The 8,810-nt window shown below is 45.6% G+C and overlaps 1 long non-coding RNA gene across 1 annotated transcript; it reads right to left on the minus strand.

Annotated features, from left to right (window-relative positions):
- LOC106507223 lies at nucleotides 1,887-3,440 on the minus strand. The gene is made up of 2 exons (XR_002339186.1): nucleotides 2,777-3,440; nucleotides 1,887-2,068 (listed from the first exon to the last, which is right to left on the minus strand). It is a non-coding gene; the product is annotated as an uncharacterized LOC106507223 (long non-coding RNA).

Here is an 8,810-nt window from a genome sequence, read left to right on the forward strand (position 1 = left end):
CAACCCCTAACAGTGGGCTGAGATTTGTGTGTTGAGTTGTCATTTATGTTTTCACATTGTTTTCCTTATCCCTCCAACCATGGATACATTTTTAATAAGGAAAAGACAAAAAAGAAGGTGGAAAAGTATGACAAGGGCATCCCTATCCACATTTTTGGAGTGTAGAAAAATGCCATGAAGATTTCTGCAGGTGATAGTGGAAGTTAATCACCAAACCTAACTAATGAGGTAAAAAACAGTGTCTATCATTACAAGCAATCAGATAAGATTTGCATAGGTCTATTCATCAATACTACACACGTGCTCACATTCTTTTGGAGTCAAGGTAATAAGGTTTAACATAGTGTGTTAGGTTAATAATACTAATCGTTTCTTAAAAATGCATTTATCTTACTTTGGTACTACTAAATCACATCATATGTGTTCGTTATGACTTGCCCTCACCAAACACACACATGCATACACCCTCATATATGTACACACACTATTTTCTTTTTCTTTTTACCGCTGCACCTGCATGTGGAACTTCCCAAGCTAAGGGTCGAATTGGAACTGCAGCTGCCAGCCTACACCACAGCCCCAGGAACACCGGCTTCAAGCTGCACCTGCAACCTATGCCATATCTTGCGTCAATGCCGGATTCTTAACCCACTGAGCAAGGCCAGGGATTAAACCTGTATCCTCACGGAGACAACATTGGGTTACAAAGGAAACTCCATATATATATATATACACACTATTTAATTCGGTGGGAGTTGAGGGTGTCAAAATTTGAGTATATGCTTTGAGGACATACGTCATCTCCAAGCTTTTCTATGAAAAGAGTTGAGAATCATGACAAATTAGTTTCCCACGGCTGCTATCACAAATTATTACAAAACTAGTGACTTAAACCAACACAAATTTATTATCTTAAAATTTTGGACGTCAGAAGATCAAAGTGGGTTTGATAGGGCAAAAACCAAGGGTGTTGGTGAGGCTGGCTTCCCAGGGGTGCCATGGAAGAGTCTGTTTGCTTGTTTTTTGCACCTCTGGAAGCCACCTGCTCACAACGCCTTCCTCCCATCATGTCACTTTCCTCCTCCTGCTTCCGTTTCTGTCTGTTCTGTAGTCAAACCTCCCTCTGCCTCCTTGTAAGAACACTTATGGTGGGGGTTCCTGTTGTGGCTCAGCGGTTAATGAACCTGACTAGTATCCATAAGGACACAGGTTTGATCCCTGGCATCGCTCAGTAGCTTAAGGATCTGACATTGCTGTGGCTGTGGTGTAGGCCAGCGACTACAGCTCTGATTTGACCCCTAGCCTGGGAATGTTCATCTGCTGCAGGTGTGGCCCTAAAAAGACAAAAAAAAAATTGTGGTTACATTCAGAGCCCACAGAATAATCCAGAATCATCTCCCATTGCAAGATTCTTAACTTAATCACATCTGCAAAGTCTCTTTTATCACATCAAAAAACATTCCCAGAGTGCAGCAATCAGGAACTGGATATATTGGGGGGGGGGTGTTATTCTGCCTTGTAGTCACATATAGTGAGATAATGAAGCATCAGGAGTTCAAGGTCAGACAGCCTGGGCTCTCTGGACCAGATGCACAAGTTACTCACATTCTGCTTGTCTCAATTTCCTCATCCTTTAAATGAGGATAATACTATTTACCTTCCTTGGAGGGCTATTGTAAGGATTAAATGCATTAATATATGTAAAAATCTTAGGACTTGAATTATACACCAAAAAAGTTTTAGTAACAATGTCTGGGACATATTGAGTGGTTATTATGTTTGAGAGATGATTTCTATCTTACTAAAGACCTGTGCATCCCCTTGGCAGGCAGACAGACAGACACATACACACACCTTGCGTCACTTTCTCTGTCTCCAGAGCCTCACCTTAATTCCAGGCCCCAAGCCAAGGGGCTCTGGTTCTGAGCGCATGTTGGCTAAGGCACCACATCTAAGATACTCAGCCTGCTTCATATCTCCTCCTGGCAACGCATCCACGGAGCATCAGGGAACACGATTCAGCCCTTGTCGCATTAAACAGAAGATCCTGCAGCCGTGGCCCTGGCAACTGAGAGGGAGAATTGGGGCTGAGTCCAGCTTCCGTCCCAGCAAACTCACTCCCTCTTTCTCCCTCACCTACCCCTTGTCTGCAACATAAAATCACCAATGGAGGGGAGGGGGTAGATAGAGGGTGGGGGGAAACAACCCTGCCTTCCTCCTTCAGTCTCTCTCTTGGGACAGAACTGCAGCCCCAGTCACTCCCAGTTCTTTTTTTTTTTTTTTTAATAATTTTTAAAAATTTTCCCACTGTACAGCAAGGCACTCCACGTTCTTAAGAGTCACTCACTCATTCTCTGGATGTTGGCCTCACTGGATCTCTGGGTGACTGTGATAACCAGGAATACAACTAAGCAGAAACTACAGAGCTCTTGACCAAAAGAAACAAAGCCTTTGTCTTTGTGTAAAAATATCTGAAGTTCTGGCACCTCTTTCTTAATAAACTAAAAAATGTCTCTCTGGAGTTCCCGTTGTGGTTCAGCAGGTTAAGAATCCAACTAGGATCCATGAGGATGTCGGTTCGATCCCTGGCCTCACTCCGTGGGTTAAGGATTTGGTGTTGCCACAAACTGTGGCGTAGGTCACAGATGTGGCTCAGCTCCCACATTGCTGTGGCTGTGGTGTAGGCTGGCAGCTGCAGCTCCAATTCGACCCCCGAGCCTGGAAACATCCATATACCACGGTGTGAAAAAATAATAAAAATAAAAATATCTCTCACCGTTGCCTATTCCCGGGCACCCTCCTCCTCACTCCACTTGGGGAAGAGCCCTGGTCACAGCCACAAGCGACAGCCACCAAGATGTTTATTTCTCATTGGACATTTCCATTTTCATCCAGCTCTGCAGACTTCCTTATAAACCCTAACGGAGGCACAGAAACGGATTATCTTTATCTCAGCACAATATAGGACCAAGGTGTGCCAGTGTGCGGTGGAACTGAATGGTGTCCAACATATGAAATTCGAGAGGTGATGGGGGGGCACTTTGCAGACTTAGTAAAGGGTTCCCAGGACCCAGCCCTGTTTTCACCTCGTTCCTCAATTAGGCTCACAACAACAACAACAAATTCCTTATGGAGGGGTCTTGAGTCGCTTCTCTGGAATACCTCTTTTTCGTAGGCAAATTGCAAATATTCCCAAAGTCAAAGTTTGCTCTACATTACGGAGTCTCACCCAGACTTCATGGGTGTGACTAAAAGCAAGCTCTGGCCCCCCATCAGTGCAGTAAAAGCCACTAAGTAATCACATAAGGAGGTGATTTGCTCACTAGGTATGTATTCACCTGGGCCTGTTGCCAACTTGCTTTTCCCTCCTTAGGAGTCATGTGTTACATCTCGTAAGGCAGTTATATTTTTTTGTTTGTTTATTTTATTTTATTTTATATTTTTTTAATTTTTTCCTTTTCTTAGGCTGCACCCTGGGCATATGGAGGTTCCCAGGCTAGGGGTCGAATCAGAGCAGTAGCTGCCAGCCTACATCACAGCCACAGCAACACCAGATCCGAGCAGCATCTTCAACCTACACCACAGCTCACTGCAATGCCTGGATCCTTAACCCACTGAGCGAGGCCAGGGATTGAACCCGCATCCTCTTGGTTCCCAGTCAGATTCATTAACTACTGAGCCACGATGGGAACTCCGGCAGGTATGTTTTTATGCTTTTGCACTACGGGGGCATTTTTGTGGTGTCTGCAGGGCCCTCTTACAGCTTGCTCATTTAGCACAGCAACGTGCAAAGTCATTGAAGCCTGGTTCTCTGATGTATACTGACGACCTTCTTCAAAAATGGGAGGAATTTTCTCACGTGAGAAAACTGCAAGAATCAAGGGAAGTCCCTCTGGTCCCAAACCAGGCAAATATTTCCCAATATGTCCCTTTGCTGTTTGGTGGGAGGGGCTGAAGAAAGATTGATGGAGAGGCCAGCTGGAAACCCTTTGTGGACACACAGTGGTCACACACCAGCCCCCAAAGCTGCAGAGGCATCCCTGTGGCCACTTAATTACCTTTGTGTCTGTGACATATCTCTATAGAAATGACTCCATTATGTTGGACAGCAGACATTATCACAACATTGGAAATCAACTATATGTAAATAAAACTTTTTAAACAAGAAATTACTCTACTAATATGTCTTCCTGTAGATGTTTTAGGCTGATGAGTCAGTCGCTTGGCTGGCAACATGTTAATTATGATTTTTTTAAAGTTGGATATAAGGCAATCAAAAACAAGCTTTAGCCTCCTGCTTTTCAACTTCTTCAAACATGTTTAGGGTCCATCTGAAGTGTCTTTCATGACTCAGTTGTTCAGTGCTGAGTTAAGGAAAATTGAGAAAGGTGACTGACTTAATGAAGGAGAGTTAGACACCTCCCAAAAAAAACCCCAAACTTAAAGGCTCTGAACACACATGGCCCTATGGTGGCTGGCTTCATCTTCATTCCAAGCAAGACAAATATTGGAAAAGCCAAAATTATTTAGAGCTGGACAGGCAAACGAAGCTAAACATATGCTTCTATGTATTTCTATGTCTTTATCGATTATTACACCCAAGGCAGCATCTAGCTCAATAGTTTGCACATAAATTCTGTTGCTCTGAAAGAAAGGGCAGAAGTGATCACCCAGAATTATGAAAAATCAGCCTCAGAAAGTACATATTAAAATGAGAGGCGGAGTTTCCATTGTGGCTCAGCGGAAATGAATCCGACTAGGATCCATGAGGATTCAAGTTTCATCCCTGGCCTCGATCAGTGGGTTAAGTATCCGGTGTTGCCACGAGCTGTGGTATAGGTCACAGATGCCGCTCAGATCCCGTGTTGCTATGGCTGTGGCATAGGCCAGCAGCTGCAATTCCAATTCAACCCCTAACCTGGGAACTTCCATATGCTGCAGGTGTGGCATAAAAAGACCAAAAAAAAAAAAAAAAAAAAATGAGGGGCAGGAGTTCCCTGGTGATGCAGTGGGTTAAGGATCCCATGAAGTCACTGCTGCTATGACAGTTTCAATCCCTGGCCTGGGAACTTTGCATGCTGTGGGCGCAGACAAAAATTAAATAAAATAAAATGAGGGGCAGAGACACATACATACATACCCAACACTAATACAGTGGGTTGGGAGCTCACTAAAAACATTGGTGATATGCTAATGGGTGCAGTCCAAAAAAATCAACTCTTTTCATTCTTTTACTCAATCAACTAACACTCATTGTCTACTCTGATTCAGGCATTGCCTTAGGCTTTAAGAATACAGTAATAAAGATGACAGGAAGGTCCTGACTCTAATGGAGGTTATATTGGGGTGGGGGGCGCTGAGCGAGAGAAAGAGAGAGAGTAGGGTGGGCTAAGGGAAGATGACAGGCCACAAGTAAATAGCAAAAGCAGAAAATGATAACTAGAGTGGGTTGAATGGTGACCCCTCCAAAAAAGATATGTCCATATCCTAACTCCAAGGACCTGTGAATGTAACCTTATTTGGAAAAAAGCGTCTTTGAAGATGTAATTGTTATAGTTCTTGAGATAAGATCATCCTGAATTATTGGTGGAGGGATTTAAATCCAATATCAAGTGTCACTGTAAGAGACAGTGAGAGACATAAGAAGAGAAGAGGGCATGGAAATAGGGGCAGAGATTAGCGTCTTGCAACAGCAGCCAAGGAAGGCCTAGATGAGCCAGAAGAAGCAGAAAAAGATGCTCTACTTGGGCCTTGCAAGGTAGTATGGCCCCATCACTACCTTGATTTCCGACTTCCGGGTTGCGGAGCTGGGAGACACTTTCTGCCGTGTGACAGCATGACGTTTTACAGCCATCTGCCACAACAGCTCTAGGAAACCAATACAGGTTTTAAAGAAAACAAAACAGGCTGATGGAGGCAATGCTGGAAGGTTGCACGCTGTCAAAAGGCATGCTCTCTGCAAAGAAGAGACCAGGAGAGCATCCAGGTCCCCCTCACAGGGACCCCGAGCAAGCTGTTCTTCCTTGGTCACCAGCTACAGTTGTGGCCAGGAAAGGACATCTGGTTTTGTTGCCTGCCAACATCACTTCTCACTTTTCCTGATGAATAAAAGTTCCTTTCCTGTGGGACCCACGTATTGTGAAATGGGGCTGACTCCCTCCACGTGTGCCCCCAAGTCTCGTTCACGCAAATAGACACAGAGCCACAACTGCACCAGAGAACCCCACCATCTGGACACAGTGATTGGTCCAGGAATGGACATGTGACCCAGGCCGGGCCAATCAGAGGATTTTCTCTGGAACTCTGAGAAAAGTCTTCCTCTCTCCGCTAGGGGGCTACACTAGCCAGATGCGATGCTGGGGCTGTGATTCCCTGACGCCAACTTGTAGTTGACCCAGTAGCCTCTCTTCTCCCCCCCCCCCGCCGTTTTTTTGTTTGTTTGTTTAAATTAGTTCTCAGTCTCTCTTATAAATGAAAGGGCTCTAATTCGAGGCCCTGTCCTAGTGACCTAGGCCAGGCCACATATAGCACGTAATTCTTCTCGTCTCTCTTGGACAAAAATCTAGAGGACTCTGCGCTCACTCTGTGAATCCCATCCTGCTTCCTCCCTAGTCAGCTAAAGGGGTGGGGGCAGGTCTTCTTACTGTCACAGCAGAGGGAGAAGAAAGAAGTAATCCAACAAGAAAAGAGTCGCAAGAATCAAAGCCAAGAGAACTAACTTGAAAGAGACACAGAACCCCCAAAAGACCGGTTTTTTAACATCTGTTTATCCCTCTGAAAATGTAATTCTCTAACAGCGTGCCCCAGTTTTGTACTTGGCCCAAACCCCCATCAGTGTTTCACTCTGTATCGATTTCAGTTATTTGGTACAAGGACAGAACTGATTGTAACTGGTTCAAGCTGAGAATGGATTTATCAGAAGTCTGGAGAACTGGCTCCGAAAATGCGAAAGAACAAAAGGATGAATCACAACTAAAATCAGGCTTCTGGACCAGTGCAGGCGAAGGGCTCCAAAGCCAAAGACTGACATCACTTCTGCCTGGGACTGCTGCCCTCCGCTCAGACCCCAAGGAAGTTTTTCCGCGTGGAGACGTCGGGGGAGAGCACCTGATTGGCCAAATCCAGGCTTCGTGACCACATCAGGGGACGCGGGGCTGGAGAGTGTTTCACGTGGGTTCTGCCTTCCCCTGAGACGCCTGTGGTGAAATTTCCTGAACATAAATTAATTTTAAAATACCTACTTTGTGCTCTCTACGGTTGAAGCAGGGGAGAAACAAAACCTGAGATGCTGCCGCAGTCTTCCAGTTGTGCTACAACAGTGCCCTCTAGTGACAGACGCACAGTAGGGTGAAAAACAAGGTATTTACATACCTCGCTAAAATGTCCTGCTGAAATTCAGTCACACTGAGTTTCTGCTTTAGACCCTGTGCAAAGCAAGAGAAGAATCCAAAATGCACACGGCATCCTGTGAAGGGGGCATATGACTTGCAGTGGATGTTAGCTCGCATCAACCACATTCCACACCCAGGGGAATTCAAACAGCCCTTGTGGTGAGAACAAGAGTGTCATTTCTTTCTTTCTTTTTTTCTTTTTTTTTTTTTTTTTGGTCTTTTTGCCATTTCTTGGCCCGCTCTCGCGGCATATTGAGGTTCCCAGGCTAGGGGTCGAATCGGAGCTGTTGCTGCCAGCCTAAGCCAGAGCCACAGCAACACGGGATCCAAGCCGCGCCCGCAACCTACACCACAGCTCACGGCAGCGCCGGATCCTTAACCCACTGAGCAAGCGCAGGGATCGAACCCGCAACCTCATGGTTCCTAGTCACATTCGTTAACCACTGTGCCACGACAAGAACTCCAAGAGTGTCATTTCTGCTGTGACTGTCCAGTGTGATTACTTCCTGAAGATAAAACGAGCTCTTTTGAAAGTGAACCTTGCTGGTCAAGGCGCAGAGAGTCTGGACAAGCTTCTGGAGTTGAGCAGGGTATCTGACAGTCCACTTCCCTGGGGTCTAGCACACAGGCCAAGTCAACCATCGTCAACTAGGATTTAGTATTCTCGTCCTTCTTTACAATTATGGCTCTTAGAAGAAACAGCTCTGGCAAAAGTGGAATCTGCAAATGCAATGCATTGCTCATGCTAAGCAGAGACCTTATTGTGTCTTTGGTGGCCCACACAGATTCTATGGAACAACTAGACTTTTTATGATGGGTGTGAAATAAAGTTTAGCAGGCTTGAGTTGCTTTGTTTTTGTTTTTTTATGGCTGCACCTGCAGCATATGGAAGTTCCCAGGCTAGGGGTCGAATTGGAGTTGCAGCTGAGGCCTATGCCACAGCCACAGCAACACCAGATACAAGCCACATCTGCAAACTACACCACAGCTTGTGGCAACATTGGATCCTTGGCCCACTGAGTGAGGCCGGGGATCGAACCTCCATTCTCACAGAAATAACATCAGGTCCTTAACCTGCTGAGCCACAATGGGGACTCTCAGGCTTGAGTTCTTAATGACATAAATCCTAGCGAGGGCCTCTCTGGGGCTATCAGAGCCTTCTGTTTTCCTATCACAAGTTATAGACAATCTTTTCAGTTGCTAATTGTGTGAAATGCTCAGGAAACATCTCAGACCTCAGCCAAAGCTTGGAGAGGTGTGAAAGGAAGGAGAGAGCCGTGGGTAGAGAGACCAGCTGGTTTCTAAGGGATGTGGGTTGAGTAGTCCCAAAGCAGAACCCCAAGGATGAACTGGAAATTGGGGAGAATTTCCTCAGGAGTAGATCTTTTCTGATCCTCTCCGTGCTCAGCCAAGGGGGTC

The sequence above is a fragment of the Sus scrofa genome, chromosome 15, assembly GCF_000003025.6.
Source record: "Sus scrofa isolate TJ Tabasco breed Duroc chromosome 15, Sscrofa11.1, whole genome shotgun sequence".
Taxonomy (NCBI): Eukaryota; Metazoa; Chordata; class Mammalia; order Artiodactyla; family Suidae; genus Sus; species Sus scrofa.